This window comes from Cinclus cinclus, chromosome 2 (genome assembly GCF_963662255.1).
Source record: "Cinclus cinclus chromosome 2, bCinCin1.1, whole genome shotgun sequence".
In the NCBI taxonomy this organism is placed as follows: domain Eukaryota; kingdom Metazoa; phylum Chordata; class Aves; order Passeriformes; family Cinclidae; genus Cinclus; species Cinclus cinclus.
Genome location: NC_085047.1, coordinates 11,277,530 through 11,295,522, shown reverse-complemented (window position 1 = coordinate 11,295,522; position 17,993 = coordinate 11,277,530).

The window sequence follows — 17,993 nt, the reverse complement described above, 5'->3', positions numbered from 1 at the left end:
ATCTGTATTTATAAAAAACTCTGCTGATTTTTCATCTGATTCATGGAAGAGCTGTTTCCTATTCCTTTATTCAACAGTCACCATAGCTGTAAGACAAGCATTCATCTGTTTCTTGAGATCTGGTGAGTTTGTCTACAAGCAAAGAACACACAGATCAACCTATATAAAATACAGTGTTTATCCATTGTATGCAAAATATATGTTATGTTCTACTTATATTATTTAGAGAAAAAAAATTGCCAACCTAGATCTGATGCTTTAATTATATCACTCATGGCATTTCAACATGTTTGGAAACAACTAAGAGGGTTAGAATAGTTTGAGCTCTGGTATTGGTGATGTTTCACTTGCTCAGAGAGCTCTTTGCATCTTTTTAGCCCCAGGGAACACTAAAGAAGTTACAGCTATTGTTTGACAGAATATAGGTTTGAGACAAGACATCTGCAAAAATCCCTTAACCCCCTTCTCCACCCCCAGCTGCATGAATCTCTCAAAGAGAAGTAAAGTAAAGAGTTGAAAAGGCACTGCCAATCACCAAAGCAATATTCAGAGGTATTTTCAGGAGTCCTATCAGTCCTATGTGCATATATCTGATCCAAACAAGTTTAAGACATTTTTAGCACCTAAATATTCAGTTATAAACCTAGACTATCACAGCATTTTCGTCATTCCTATTCCCAGTGCAACCTGATGGAAGAAATATACATATGATGTCCAGTTGAATACCTGCTGTCAGTCTTGGTCCCCTGTACCAAAACATGAGGCCCCAAGAACCAAACGTCTGCCTGTTTTCCTTCTTATCAGTGTTTGTTTGAGTGGGTTAAAGTAGAATAGTCAAATCTGAAAAACTCAGCTTTTAAACAGTCAGCTTCAACCAACCAATATCAGTTGAAATAAGTTCAACTGAAGTTGAATGAAATTTTAGTTATATAATTATCCAAAACCAATAATACTCATGTTTCATTATGTGAAATTCTTGAAATTAATCTGTTTTACTTTATAGGACTATTCCAGAAATGTTCAAAGACATCAGCATCTCTTACTGGCATAATATTAAGAAAAATAACTAGCATAAAGAAAATCAGGTGTGACTGACAAAAGGTTGTCTTTAAAAAAGAAAATTACATGGAGTTTTTTACATAAGAAATATCAGAAGTTGTACTTTTCTCCAAATGAAATGGCAATCACACAGCTCCAAAGAAAAACTTACATAGAGTTACAAACCAAATATATTCACTACTCAGTTTAAGTCAACCATTAGAGGCCCCTGGATATTGGGTGTTCCTAGTTTGAAACCAAATTATCTGAAATAAGTGAAACTTCAGAAAAAACTCAAATAAAAAACTATGGGAGGTGCCAATATATAGATGATATGAGGATTGGTTCACTGAAAAAGACCCAAAAAGCTTTCTCGATTTCTCTTCCTCCTCAACACTTTTGACTGGAGCAGGAGACATTGCTTTTAACACATAAAAAAGCATTCAAATACGACGGAAATGTGGGATAACTTTTAACCTAATGTTACACCCATGACACAAGCCAGCAAAACCTGCAGGGAGGGAAAACAAAGATAGTTTTTTGGGACAAGAACTGCAGAACAGGAAAGGAGTATATTTTAAAAGACAACTTTGATTTCTCTCCAAGAGCAAAACCAAGGGACACTAATCCATCTGATTACAGATATGGCACAGCCAAGTAGTTACTTGAATGAAACAAAATCAGATTTTGTGGCCCGTACCTGTCACAGATCCCATCTTTGCTCTGAATAATAACTAGGACAGGCTGCGGTACACTGAAAATTAAGGGCTGCGTTTGTAACTTAGTAAAGCACTTTCTCTTACACCACATTTCGAGAACATGCTTAAACTCCCTTTACTACAGTTAAACTTCAAAATGAGCACAAAAGCTTCCTTGATTTGTGAAAGGAGTGCTCAGGTTTGCTATAGTCAAAACTTAGATCAGGAATCCCATGTCACTAACTGCTACAGATTTTTCTAGTAACAAATCCTTAAAATTTATTTCCCTAAAGCAAGGAAAAACTAGCACAAGCAAGCTAGCTTTATTTGAAAGAATTAAAAAAATTAAAATCAAGTAGACTATCACTTCAATTTCCCAGTTCAATACCCAGAATAACAGGAAGACACTTTCTGTGGGTAGTTCTTTTTCTTTTTTCCCATTTTTGGTTGAGTTTTTCTGTTTGTTTATCTGGCTTTATTTTAGGGTTTTTTTTACATTGTGAGAAAAAGACATCTTGACTCAAACCAATGTAAATTCCTCCTTGCAACCATGGGACACAAATGAAAGTAGATTATTTTTGTATTTCTATATATTGCCTTCTGTTCCAAAAATTGCCAATGAACAGTCTTAAAGATGAAGTTAAATGGTGGCACACCTGGAATAATCTTGGGTGGAGGCACTTGTATTGAGAAGGTAGACACATTTCTCCTCAGTTGAAAGCCAGCATTTAAATCTGGAACAGACGTTCCTGCTCAGATCAGCAGATAAAAAAGAAATACAAAATACTCCCTTTTTGTCTGGACAAAGGTACTTGTGTTAAAAAAGTCATTTTTTAACTGAAGTGAAGAGCAACCACCATTGCTTTATGGCCATTTTTTCAGCACCAGCATCAGTTGAAGAAGAGAGGAATGGTGCTATTACCAAGCATTGGGCAGCCCAAAGGGGAAACATTACAGAAATATCAGGAAATTTACTTATTTAATGATTATTTTTTTTTTATTGGCCCTGTTTGGTGTTACTCACAAGGAACCTGAACAATCTATTCTCCTATCTTTTACACCAGTGCAAAAATGTAGACATAGTAAAATATTTATGAAGCTATTTATAGTTCTTACTAACCCAGTTCAGACTGAGGACAGTGAGGAATACATCTGGCCACTCCTCCAGCCAAAATTAGTTCTACATCTGGCAATTCTAAAAGGCCACATCATTTTATCAGTTAGACTGCTCAGCTATAAAATCTATCAGGTTGTAAACCCAGATTCCAGAAAGCAACAGCTAAGACAGACTGTAAATTTCCTATGCTCAGATAATTTTGATAATTTAGTTTTCAAATGTGCTGGGAATATATTCTTGTATAAATTGTAGTTTATTTAAGAGAACACAAACTCTCATCAGGTCAAGCATTTTCCAGTGAGCGGTTTGAGACAAGTATTATAACCTTGAAGGTTCCAGGACAGCTGCAAGTGTCTAATTCTATAATTAGAATATAATTTCACATTCTGATTTATCATCACTGTCTTAAAGATAGTTTAAACATTGATTCAATAACAGAAAGTTATCCTGACAGCCAAAGTCATCCATTAGTGTCCACTAAGCAAGGAGGCTGGAGAATGATGACACCTTCGCCAGCTCCCTCTCTGCCACTGGGATGAGACACTGCAGACTGTTTCCAGCCCACAGGAACTTTTTGGAAGGGTTTCTCCCTAACTCTTCAAGGCTTTATATCCCACACCAGGCCCTGGCCTTGATCGAGGCTTTGGAGGATCTCTCTACAGAAGACTACATTTAGTGTAGTCAGAAAAATCTCAAAAAACATCTATGTCTAAAACATAACTAATTTCTAAAGCTCACAACTGCTCCTCTTAGTGTATAAATAAAACAATAATAGACAGGGCTGACAATATCCAGCCACCAAATGCCACTTTCCTAAGGACCCAGGAGAGACTAGGTATGAAGTTTTTGCATGAAACCACCGGAAGTTGTCACACTGGGAAGCCAGACTGGAGAACAGGCTTCTCCTGCACTTGTTACAGCACATCTCTTAGGAACAGTTCTGTGCTTGCTACCTCTCCAGAAGTTTCCTCCAGCTCAGCATGCTCAGGCACTGCCAGCACAAAAGTTTTGAGGCTTGCACCTCACCTACTCAGGTGCACTTCTTTTAATAAATACAAAATAGAATATACATGCATCTAATTCTGAGCCATTAGAACAGCTATGCCAAGCACCACAATCTGAAGAGCAGTTCCCAAAGGAAGGGTTCACTGCCAAACCTGCAGGTTGCACCATGCAAGGTCTTGGAGAAAGATGGTAAACTTTAAATATATTCATTAACAACTTGGAAAGGAAATATGTTACAACATTTATGGCTAGCACTGAGCTGGGAGGGGTTGTGGGCAACCTCAAGAGTGGGATTAGATTTCACACTAAATTTCAGAAATTGGATCAGAGCTATAACATCAACAGAATTCAATTCAACTGAGGCAAAATTCCAATATTTCACTTCAAAAAGATGAAAAAAATAATACTAAATGTTATCTATCTGGCTTAGCAGCAGTTAAAACATATCATTGAAATGATAGCAGCTCAAACTGAACAGAAGCCGAAAACTGAAAGCCGGTGCAAAACTAGTAAATGCCAATCTGAAAAAATATTTTTCAAGCGTCACGGGAAAGACATGTGAAGTTTTCTGCTCTCCTGGCAACAAGGAGGCTCAGCTGAAACACTATTGGGTTGGGCCATTTCTCTGTGAGGAAGGCAGAGAGGCTGCAGAGAACCCCGAGGGAAGCCTTAAGACTGACAAGATGTTTCACAAGCAGGATCTAGGAAGACAGGCTAAGGGAATTGGATATGTTGAGCATAATGAAGACAAGATAAAGAGAAGGAAGGGCTTAAAAAAAGAGTTTTTAAGAACAATATCTAGAATTCGTTGTAAAGCAAGCAAAACATAATTTCTTTCCATAACTACCAAAAGATAGAAAAATAATAATTCAATGATATTCCAGTAAGAAGGATTTCAATTAAATATTGCAGGAGAAACTTCTCATTCTAAATGTACAGGCAGAGACTCTGTGTCACTGTTTTTGCTAGAAGGGCAAACTGTCAGAAGGAAAAATAACAAATATTAATGCCAGTGTTCCAAGTTTGTGTAGTCAAACATATAAAGAATGATAGCACTGAAGCCTCTCTGCAGATTTTCAAGTAAAGATTTTGGAGCCTATTTTTTTCAGGGAAAATTATTTCAGGAAAAGTTTCAGTGAGGAATCTGCTGGAATGGAGTTGGCCCGGTCACAAAAACTCTGATGTGAAAAATAAATGCTTTTTTTCCTGACATAGATTTGGTAACTTTTTGAGAACAAAATATTGTGCTTGTTCCTGTGAGGGGTGTGGGGGAAGGTCAACATCAAAGAACAGCAAAGAAAATTACTGCATCAAAAATCTTGATCTTCAGAGATCCCTTTAGCACAGTATTTATAAAACAAAAACAGCTAACAAAACACAATTATACAATAGACTGGGGAAAAAAGCTGTCATTCTGCCAAGTGACACATGAGATCCTTTTGGTAACAGGATAAATCGGTGACACATATAGTTTAATAGTTCAAGAACAACTGCATGTTTCTTTTTAAAGGCACAGCACAATTAAATTATATATATAATGAAATTGCTCTTTTCTACTTTTAAAAGGTAATTTTAATTGTTTCCAGATAACTACATGTCCACACCTGTACACTTGCCACTGTACATCTTCCCCCCTAAAAAAAAACAATTAAAAAAAAACCAAAAAAAACAGAGGAAGATCAAATAAATTAAAATTAGGAAGAAAACACATTGTGGAAGCGTCCATCACCAAACTCATGTTTAATACAGAATAAATAAATAAATGTAGAAATGAATGTTTTGTAAAACAGAAGTAAATGCTTTTCCTCCATAAGTAGGTGACTTATTGTTGAAAATATACAATAAGTAGTTGGTGGGGGAGAGCATTGTCTGGGCTTTCAGGAATACTTTGAGAAAACAGATGGAAAAGTGGTTCTTGGCAGGTGGCTGTGATTCTAGATGTAGACAGATGACAAGAAGCAGAGAGAGTGGACATGCATGCTCTTGTTCTCATCTGGGACAAGAACTCTGCTGCTGCTTTGACACTTGTCATCACTAGCACTGCTATATATGGTGTCCGAGGAAACTAAATTCTGTACTCTCTTCAGGAAATCCCATGCTCCACTTTGATATAGTATTATTTCCTAGAAATTAACAATTATTTCCAGAGTGGAAAAATAACACGATGAGAAGGACTTTCTGTCTTGAAATTCCATTTCAAATAGGAGATTCCATACTCCCTTTGCACCCATCACACACCTAGAAAAATCAAGCAGCAAAATTTTTGACTTAGAAAAACTCAATGGAAAACAAAACAGTTCTCAACTAAAAAAAGGATGTCAAGCATGATGAAGCTTCAGATCAAAGGAAATCCCACGTTGTGGTAAGATCTGCTTCTCTAGCCTAAAGTGGCCACAACAGTGTCACTGCCTGAAAATGTACATAATTTTCAAATGAACTGAAAGACTTCTCAATCCATAAAAAATATTACTCATAGACCTTTCCTCCAGAAAGACCTATGACATGAAAATACAGAGTAAGCATCTAAGAGAGGGAGTTTTGCCTCTATTGGTTTGGGGAGGGAGGAATCTGGTTTGGTTTCTGGTTTGTTAGTTTCAATTCCTGCTTCTACAGTAAGTGTAAAGAATTATACCACAGCCAACAATTAAAACCTCTTCCAAGATATTCTTGTCTATCCTGTATTAATGTAGACTTCAAAGACTACTTTATTGATACCATACATTTGGCAAGTTTCCATGGCACTATAGGCACCAGGATGAAGCTCTCTGAAGACAGTATTTAACAGACAAATAAATGACTTGATGACAGAGCTTGATATGGAGATTTCCAATGCTCACAGATTTTTTAATGTCCAAAACATAGCCTTAAATGAAAATAAAACATTAGCCTCATTTTGGATTTACCAAATCTATGGACAAATAATTCCAAACTTTCCCAAGCACAAAACATTTAGACGGGGTGTTGTTGCTACTACAGGAATAAAGATTTTTATTCTGTGCAGTATTGTTTGAGGCTTTTCTCTTAATAAAATGCCTATAAATGAATTTTGAGTTTATGCAAAAGAATTTGAAATCAAACACAGACAGTTCTGCTAAAATACAACCAAACAAACCTACCCAAACAATAGCTCTGTAAAATACCTTCAGGAACCTAAGTTAAATTAATTAAATGTTGATAATCCACATAAATTAAAAAAAAAAAAAAGCATTTGTTGGTTTAAAAGATGGCACCATTATGATTTGCTTAATCTCACAGTGTCTTTGTAAGCTGTTCATGTAAAACCTCTGGTTAAAAGGCAGCCAGTGATGGATGAAACAGGTCTAATTACATATCTCTTTGTAGGTTTGTCAAATGCATAAATATTACACAAAGAAAATGGCTGTGTGATAAATTATAGCAAATTACTATAATGAAAAAAGTTTACTTTTGTTTTTGATAATCAGTAAATTAATTGTGTTTGTTGCCAATTTAAAATGTATAATTAGTACTGCATCTGTGTCATTTAAATCAGCTAAGCAATTCTCATTGTATCATTACTGGAGAAATCTGAAGTGTGCTTAATGTATTAATGATTCACAACAGGGAAGAATTCTCATTAGTGGAAACTTTTGCATAGTCAATAACCAAGAAAATTAGTAAATAAATAAATGAGTTCTCCACTAGTCTGTGAATTCCTTGTAGGCTAATAGATACTTTGTAGAAGGGTAAACCTCTCAGAAAAATAAATTAGATATGTATCAAGGGTGGGTGTTTGCAAAAGCCACAGACACAAATGTTTTTAAATACTTAATGGAAATTTTGAAAAATTAAATATATAACTAACAAGCTAATAATTATATACTAGGCAGAATACAATGGTTTGACCTGTCCTTGCTACCAAATCAGCCATGCATTTAAGTCTGGTTGAAAACCATACAGATTAGCAGAATTCCGAGACATTCAAGCTGTTCATGATATTCTGCTTATAAAAAAAAAAAAAAAAAAGAGAGAGAAAGGAGATAGCAGTGAAACACATAAATGCAATATTTCAGCGTACTAAGACAGCCCTAACTGCAGATCTCAGCAGGAACCTGGCTGGGATGAGGTCACTCATTGAGGGTACAAGTGGTGACCACCTTACACTTGGCCAGCCCCACATTCCTGCCCCTTTGCAAAATAGGCAAATTTGTGCAAGTCCCACAATCACAAAATGTGCAGAGCTGGAAGGGACCCACAAGGATCATCGAGTCCACACCTGGCCCTGCACAGGACAGGCCAAGAATTCTGTGGTACTGAGTATCTGTTTTCACCTGGTGTGCAAGGACAGACAGAAGATGGACAGATGGACCCCACTGCCAGCCAAAGACCTCAGATGGTTCAAGGCTATTTGAGCGTGGGCATCACTGTCACTTTTAATGTGTGCCACATAAAAAAAAAATCATCACATTGCAGAAAGCAATCAACTTATTCAACTATTTCAAACTGCTGCACTGCTAACCTGGTCCCAAGTACCTTTCTGTATTAGTTACTCTAGGTGCTTTTTGGGATGCAAAAGGAAAAAAATAAATATGTATATATTAAAAAAAAAAAAAGTACAACCAAATAGAAACATTGTTTTCTGTACTTCTCTAAGACAAGATTCATTATTATTTAAGTTTGCAACTTTTGAATTTAGACACAAGACCAATCACAAGACTGGAAGGTCTAGAACTTTACTTGTAAAACAAGCAACAAATAATTTCTTTCTATAACTACCAAAAGATAGGATAAGAATAATAGAACTCTAGAACTTCATCAATCTTCTCTAAAGATCTTGTACTCTTTCTTTCTGAAAAATAACATTCTTGACAAATTGAAAAAAAAAATAAATTCATGGAATTTCTGGTCTGAGCAATCACTGTCCTGATCTTTAAATACATGTATCTTCAGCAAGCCAAGAGAATAATTTCAATAAAACTGACCCATCTAAACAGCCAAAAATCTAGGAGTTTGGATTCTAAAGAGTGGAAAAAGTGAGTATAGCTTAATCTCATTGAAAATATACCTAAAAAAACCCCACCAAAACCAACTTGGTTTAGTCTAGTTAAAAGTTAGCAGAGCTGGAAATAAAGACTACATGAGTGAAAATAATAATTGAAAAACCCAACAAAACAACCCTGCATTTCAGTAAAAATAACTTACTAAAGGCCAATTCAATAGTAGTCTTTCCAAAACCTGTTGTCTCAAAGTACTCTTGGCAAACATGAAACATTTTCCATTTCCTTACCAAGTAGTATAGATTCATTCATGGTGCTAAAATGAACATGAAAAATTAGATTATTGCGCACACATGAAAAAAAAAAATTGTGTGACTAAACCCACTACAAAATATTCCCTTATTTCTCTAATTTACTTCATGAGAAAAGCCAGAGGTTAAAGTAAATGTTTGCGGAATAGCTCACATCATCAGAGACTATAAATAGGTTGCAATAAATACAAACAGAATCAGTCTTTTCTTTCAGGCTAGAGCAGGAAACAAAAGACTCATCCACTTCCCTCAAAAACTGAGAAAAGAAATTTCCAGAGAAATTGGACTAGTTTTTGCACCTCATGCCAATTTCAATAACCAAGCCTCAAGTTAGGAGGGGTGTTCTGACTGAGGTAAGGGATTTGGGGTCAAACTCTTAAGTCACTGCAGCAGGATGAAGGCTGCCATGGAAAACAGAACAAGAAAAATCAGGGTCCCCAAGTGAAAGAAACCAGGACCAATTGTGGAAGAAGATGTTGGCTGGTTTGTTCTGGTTTTGAAATGCTGTTTGGATGTGTGAGTATATGCTGCAAGTTTATTTCTGTGTTTAAAAGGAATAAAACTGGAAACAACTTTGAAGCCTCCTTCAGGTCTTCTATACACAAAAAAAATTATCTTGCTAGTTGCCATTAGGACATCTATTCATTAAAAGAAATTTTAAAATGCTAACAATACACAGCTTGTGTTTTGAAAGAGCCCACTTTCTCACTGGAATAACGTGCAATTCCTATAAGGAATCAAGTGCAATGCTTTTCTCAAGGGCCTTTTGAGTGGATTATTTATTGCTGCTTCCTGTTCAAGTTTTTTATGGGCAGGTCAAGTGCCAGAGTGTTTCTCTGCTTTGTCTGCCAAGAAAGATAAAAGCAGGACTCCAGTGTGACAACAAGACCATATCTAATTATTAAAGCAATCAGTGCATGGATTGCAGAGGGGTCTCCCCACCAACCCACTCACCCCTGATTCTATTAATTTAACAGACAAAATTTTCATGGAAGAGTAAACAGCAGGACCAACAGCAATGCTTATTTATATTGGATTCTTTTCAAATTTCATTTTCCAAATTTTCTTTTTCAAAAAGTAAATAAATACAAAAGAATGTATTCTCTCTTCTTCCACTTTAATCACATAGTGGCAATGGGGACTAAAGGCCTCTTTCACTGCGGGTCACAGTCGTGCTGCTCTACTTGAATCCCCCATGCTGTGTTGTCAGTGACCTTAGTGGTGACCTGAAGTAATGGTTATATTTTTTTTTTTTTTTTTTTTTTTTTTTTTTTTTTTTTTTTTTTTTTTTTTTGTCCTTAGGAGTAACAATTCAGCCTCTGTATTCTAGGCATTAGTTCTGTGCTTCTAGTACCAAAGAGAGACCAATCATTATACCAGTGAGCATTTGTTACATCTGCTTACACAGTCAGAGTTTCAATGCAAGTTCATTTGAAGACAGACACAACATGTACAACACATGATTTACTTAAGGTGTCAGTGGAAGGGGTAAATTTATTTCCCTTCAATGCAGCAGTAAAGTGGATCACTTGCTTCCCACTGTAATCAGTTTCACAATTGGGAGACTTTTGAAAATGTTCCCTTATTAAATCAGAGATTTTTTGGAAGAACATCCATTACTCCAGACAACATTCATTCCCATAGTATATAAAGAAAATTGTCATACATATTTACATTTGCACTGAATACAAAAACAATGAAAAAAAAGTGCAAATGAAACAGAAGCCATGCAAAACTTAAAAAGACTTCTGAGTCTCAAAGTTTTTCTAATATTGTCATTTCTTTCCTCTTCTGGGTTCTTCATTAATTCTGTGCTTCTTTTGGAAGTTCAGAAGAAAAGCAAGCTAAAAATGTGTATTTACGTATATGGTTTAAAACATTTAATCCTTCAGGCTAGATGAAAGCAAGTTTTCATTCTCTGCAGATGTTAATGAAGATTTAACTGGGAGGTAGGTGCATATATATAAGAAGTGTATGGAATGGGTAAACACAATACGAACTCAATGCAGATCTGGGTACAACAGAATTTAATCTTTCTTACACTCGTAAGATTCCCCACCAAAATGAACTCAAACATTCAAGATTTAATACACATAGCTTATATTTGTTGACGAAACCATGATCTGAAAATACTGATAAGGACTATATTCTTTTTATCAAAATGGTGCCACTTATGCATACCATTTTAGTTAATAAAAATGTGATGTACTAAACAAACTAAATGTAAAAGCAGGATAAGAAGAGACTACTTTCATGTGTGAAAGGCTACATTAGCTCAGAAACAGAGAAGAAACTTCACTGGATGCTATTAGGACATCAGAGGTAAAAAATGAGAGTACTTTGTGGATCTGAAATACAAGAGGCCATATTCAAAATAACAGATAAGAGATCTGGGCAGGAAAAATAGGATAGAAGCTGAGCCTGTTCCCTTGATGCTCCATGTCATTCAATTTATATTTCAAAATATATTTCAAAAACAAACTAAAAATAAGAATGCAAATGCTGTTGCTTCTCTGCAAAGACATTCAGAAAAGTGAAGTAAGATTGCAATGTATATGCAATAAAAATAAAATATAATTCAGATCTTTGAATTTGAATTGGAAGACAAGCCACACTGAGTTACTACTACTGTGGCAATAACCACAATAATTATAATTATGGTAGGTGTTACCTCAGCAGAGAACTTTACTAAAACACTATCCAGTGTTTTAGTATTTTGCATGTTGCAGAAATAAGTCGGTATTTTTTTCCAGAATGAAGTAGCACTTTTATTTTTGTGCTTTATTTTTTTTAATATCTTCTTCATTAACAGTGTTAAATCTGCACTTTGACCAGGAAGGAGAATACATGCTTCATCTTTATTCTCTCTCTACATTACAAACAACAAGCTAGAGTGAGTAGTTTTGTGGCTGCTGGCATAAAATGAGCAAAAAAGTCACACAACACTTACCCAGGAGTCAAGAAGGGAGGAGAACTTGGTCAGCAAGATTAGAAGCCGGCAAAGTTGAAGCAGAGATCCTTCCTCCTTTTTGTATCCGCTAGGTGCTGCTGAGATGTGCATGATGCCAGTGACCATGAAAAATGTTTTACCTGGAGTATTACAAGAGACCAAGGTCTCCAAATGGCAAAACGGGATGATAGTGTTAGAGTCAGACAAAAGGCCGTGTACTCTGGCATAGCAGAAGGCAGATAGTTAGGAAAGTAAAGGCAAGGAGGACTCAAGTACTGGTACCCCACTTGGCAGAGCACTGTGACCATCTGGGCCTGAACAAGGCAGGAGGTGTGCCACTGTGCAAGGCATCTGGAAGGGTTCCACTTATGGGGAAGGTGAGTTAAAGTTGGGCTGGTGACAGAAAAACACCTTGGTGAAGCAGGGGAGTTGTGGGACTCTTTTCTGGGAGGCCTCTGCAGGAACACAGCTTGCTTAAACCCAGTAGAATAAAAGCTGGCAGTACCTGAGAGTGCTTTGTATTTCTATACTGAGGGCAAACAGCAGGCAGAGACAAAGCACACAAAGAAACTGGGCTAAACACTCTAAAGGTGTCTCAGAACTCTCTATAAAGCCCAAGTAGCCCAAGGGCCACTGTGATACCCACCAAAAACACCTCTTCTCTTAAAAATGCACTTAAGTGAAATAAGTAAATAAAGCCTGCCATGTACTTCTGCTACAGAATTACTTTTTTTTTATTTTTAACAGTTGATTAGTCAAGATAAACTTGAACTTCAAGGACCCAGATAGTTTTCATCTCAGAAAAAGTAGTTTGGTCTTAATGAGCCGAACATGCATGAGTTCAAGAGAAATACTGCTCTTCTTTACCCAATAACTGTATTTAATGCCCAGTATAGCAATGCACTTCTCTCAGAACTTATGTGCAAATAAGTATGCTTTCATCACCCAGTTAGGCAGACTTGTTAAATGCTAAGAATTACCAGGAGGAAATAGACCCCCTTTATGGTAAGAAAACCTAAACCCCTAAAATATAAAGTGATCTTGTAATTTGTAAACAGTGGTTGCCTCCTATGATAAATTATGGAGCAGATAACATGAGACAGCATTGCTTCATTTCATTTGCTGGCATCATGGTCTAGTAATGCTTGATTTTGAATTATCCTTTTTTCCAATTCAAAGATAAAACATCTATGTGGACACAAAATAATCCCTAAAACAGGAGTGATAAAGCATGATATTTTATTTCATTTTGTGACAATAAATAGATCAAAAAAGACCAGCTGAGCTACCCCATATGTCTCACTGAACTTTTTGGTTCATTCCCCATAAGCATTCAAAGTGATTTTTCCAGTCTAAATATTAATGTCACCAGTAATATGAACTTTCACCACTTCCCTTGGAAAATACGTCATGGTCTGATATAACCTTTAATATCAAGATAATTTAGAACAGACATCAGGAAAAGTAGATTTCATTTCATAATCATCTTACTGCACCTCACCCTCAGCTATTTATCTTCTTCCATAACACTTTCTATACTCAGAGATGGTGAACAACATCTTGCCCTGTTTAGGTAACCAAACTGCATTTTGGGGCATGGATTTTTCATGTGTTTTGCAGTTGGTTTCTACCAAAAGTGGAGAAAGCCATTTTGTCTGAGGGGCAGTAAACAACAGGCTGCTCCAGCTCTTTCGGAACACAGATGCTGAAGTGTCTTTGAACAGTGGTGACATGAGTACACCTGCAGCAGATGCCCACTGAAGACTGGATTGCAAGAGTTGATCCCTACACATATCCAGAGAAGAAGAACACACATTTTACAAAAGGGTTTGCGTGTGAAAGCTGAAAATTGCTGATGTGCCACTAACCAGTGTGCCAGTGAGTACATGGAGCCTGAGTGTTTTGTAAACACAAGAAGGCATTAAACACAACACAGGTACCTTCATACATGTAGTGCATGCACGAGCACATGTGTAGATATATCTGCGACCTTAATGCAACACAAACCTGAAAACAGAGACATATTTTCAATACCAGCCAGCAGTGAACTGCGTAAAGTAAGTGAAGTGAAGCAGTTCTGTGATGTGCCTGTGCATGTGCACAAGCACAGGAACAGTGTTAGGTGAGACCACCAGCATACAAGGCTACACAGACTTTGTGGTTTTGCATTATAGAACCTGCCACAAAATCTACCCCAGTCAGGAAACTGTGTTCCAGAGTCTAGAAGAAGATTTAATATTTTAAATACAAACTATGTTCCCTAGCTCTTTCCAGCCACCAAGACAGCTTAGGCAGCTGTTATTCCACTAGTAGCTCAATGCAGTGGGTGGCTATGTTCATTTGCATGGCTATGCTGCAAAACCAATCAAGGAATTTGGTGTGGCCAAAAAAGAAAATCCAAAAAATATCCTTTTCCCTCTGCTACATAGGGTTACTTTTCCAGCCAGATCTGTTCTTCCACTAAAACCAGGGGACAGCAGCTACAATGAAAAAACAGAGACAAGTTGCCAAAGCAAAGGCTGCTTAAGTGTTGCTGCTGTGTGTGTGTGAAGCACAGTCTTAAATAAAAATATACATTCGCTGATATGTATATATAAATGTCTGTGCAGATATGTGTGATATGCATATAGATATATGTGTGTGTGTGTATACATGTAGGTAAAAATTCACACACATTATAAAAATTAAAACTATTTTAAACCAATTTCTCAGGCCCCCTAGTCTTAACATTTGCACTGTAACAGACCAGTACCTCAATAGCAGCATTAGCTCTTCAGGCTCATCCCCTTCCCCACTGTTTTTCCTTATTCTCAGTTATCACATTTTCTGAACAAACTTGCTATGTTTGCCATCAAACTTTACAAAGTTGTTGATGAAGTCCGGAGCGGAAACCAAAATAATGATACAGTGCTTTATCTGCATATTAAAAAGGTAAAACAAACAAACCCCACCCAAATATTTTGCCTGTGAGAATAAGGAAAAGTCTCAGATGGTTCCTATTGAGGTCAACACGCTTAGAAAATATCTGACAATATCATCCTGACCTCTACTGGAAACCATCAGCATTTGCAGGATTATATCATGGAACATCAGCAAACCCAAAACTAATAATTTAAAGATGTAACAAGTACTTCCCAACATCTTTTGTAGATTAATTATGAGACATTACAGGTAATAGTAGCAGAGAGCTGCAATAGTACCAGCAACCAAAGCACTTTGTAATGTTCCAACAAGCTCATGTCTACAGCTGGGTTATATCGTCCCCAACTATATATAGGGCTTAGTTGTTACACTCACTTTTAATCTGATCATTTATCTGTATTAATTTTTGAATTTTCATCAAGATAATGAAAAAGTAAGTCACAATAGTTTCAAACATTCCCATTATATCATGAGCTTAGCGTTTAGAAGATTAATCTGAAGTTCAAAGTGGCATTCAGAAATAGGCAAAAAACTAAAAGCCCACTAAATTCTCCGGTAATTAAAAAATAATTATTAACCCTTCCAGGTTCATACTAGAAATTACAAATGCTGCACAATTCCCTTATGACAAATCCTGGAAGAGGTTAGAAAAATTAGAGATTGGAAACTGTAATTGAAATGTGTTCTGCATTTCAATGCAATCACATCATTTGCTAAAACATTAGGAGTGACACCAAACCTCCTGGAATTGTTGCATTTAGGCTCACTGCTTTTCTTACCATATAAAAGCAACAAGCCTGTGACAGGGCTCATAAAACTTTCCAAGTATTTTGAGCTATTTTGGTACTTGGTAAAGCAATTGCTATAGGTGAGTCAAATTTAGAACAGTTCTACTCTGCTTGTATCAGACACATAGAAAGCCAGAACTCATCATCACAGCTAGGACTGCTCTTGCAAAATCAGTACACAGCAGGTGAGGTCTCGTTGTGCAACCCACAGCAGGTGCAGGGACCCACAAGGAGACAGACACTCAAGGCAGATGTAATTCCTATGAGGAGCAGCTGAAGGAGCTGGGATTGTTCTGCCTGGAGGAGTCTTGGGGATACCTTATCACTCTCTACAACTACCTGAAAAGCAGGTGGAGAGAGATGGGGGGTCAGTTTCTTCTCCCAGGCAACCAGTGACAGCAAAAGAGGACATGGTCTCAAACTCCGCCAGGGAAGGTTGAGGTTGGACACCAGGAGGAATTTCTTCCAACAGAAAGGATTGCTAAACATTGGAATGGGCTGCCCAGGTAGGTGGGAGAGTCTTTCTTCAGTGGAGGCGCGCTTGGTGCTGTGGTCTGGTTGACAAGGTGGGGATCAATCAAAGGTTGAACCAAATGATTCCAGAGATCTTTTCCAACATAAATGATTCTGTGATTCTGAGACTGTGAGGAGCAGCAAAGGGAATATCCCATAGCAATGCACACACAATGCAGCTGAAAGCAGCTCCCAGCCACACAGGGCAGTGTGTACTCTGCACACTATCAATCAAAGCCACCTGAAGACATCTGGACCATGCAACAGCACAAAGTCTGGACATAGCACAGCAAAGAGAGCTGCTAGAAAAACTAGGGCTTGGCCTGCTGCAGAAACCAAAGTCTTGGCAGAGAGTAAGAACCTTTCTGGTAGAGGCATTTGACAAGAACAGCATTGAAAGCAGCATTATTTTAACAGAATGGAATAACTGGATGTAACCTAATATTTAAATGCAAGCTCATATCAGTGGCATACCCAAATGTTGCATATTCTCCCATAGAAAAATCTGGCACTTTGGAGGCTGAACTTGGAGTGTGGGGGGGAATCTCCTTCCTACCTTTACAACTTATGGAGCATCTCACATGGCAGCTTTCTTCTTACATAATATAAGGTGGTAAATCTGCTTGTCACAAATAAGTTATGGAAGAACACAAGCTTACTAAATGCAACTTCGAGTCAAGGGCAGGATTCTCCCTCAGTACTAGATCAAAAGCTCAAGTCATATTTGAGCTCTAATGAGAAGAAGCCTTCATTGGTGGTTGGGGCATGGGGCCAAGAAAGCTTTTGTATTCAAAATCTGTAGCATACCAAATCCTTTACAGTTTTGAACAAGTCTGTGGATCCATTTATTCATCACATAAATAGGGATTATAGTGTTTGGTTACTTCAGCCTCAAAATAATATATGTAGCACTTTTGTTTTGTATTTAACAAGCTCCTTCACTGCAGGTCTTGCCATCTAAATCTGGAAATTTTCAGATTTCATTTAAAAGAAAGCATGGGAAATGATGTGAAACAGAAAAATAAAGTGATTCTTATGTTAGAATAACACAACTTTAGGTCTGATGGATTATATAAATATATCCATAAAGGAAAGTCAGAGAGATCCTTGTTTCTCTAACTGGCTTAGCAATAGTGGAAAAGCAAACAACAAATGACAAGGAAACAAAGAAAACTGTTCAGACTTCATTCTTTCTATATCTGTTAATTTCATTCACAATAGCTATTTATTACAGAAAACTATGCCTTAAGCAACCCATGGAGCTCCATGCCCTTGAGGATATGGCCTGCTCTGCATTCCTCTCCTCCTCATGCTCCAGAGGGAGTGATTCCTCTGGGAACCCAGTGGGAAACAACAAAGCCAAATACTGGCCTTTGAGGGAAGAGTAGGAACACTATGGCTCTCCATGGAACCACACATCACTCCAGAGGGCACCACGCACAGGTATTGGTGCTGAGGGAAGGGAATAGATCTGGGAGCAGTTCTATGTGCTGCACCAAAGGCTCGAGGGCAGACTCCTGATGTGCATCCATGGCCACATAGCCGGCATTCCTGCCGAGCCAGGCAAGAAGAGAAGCTTTCCACTTTCCACCCACTGTTAAATACAAGGAGACTCAGCCAAGCATGACTTTCCCAAAGGACCTGCATGGTGATGCACTAAGGACAGAGCTGGAGGTGGGGATCTGGAAGATCCAGG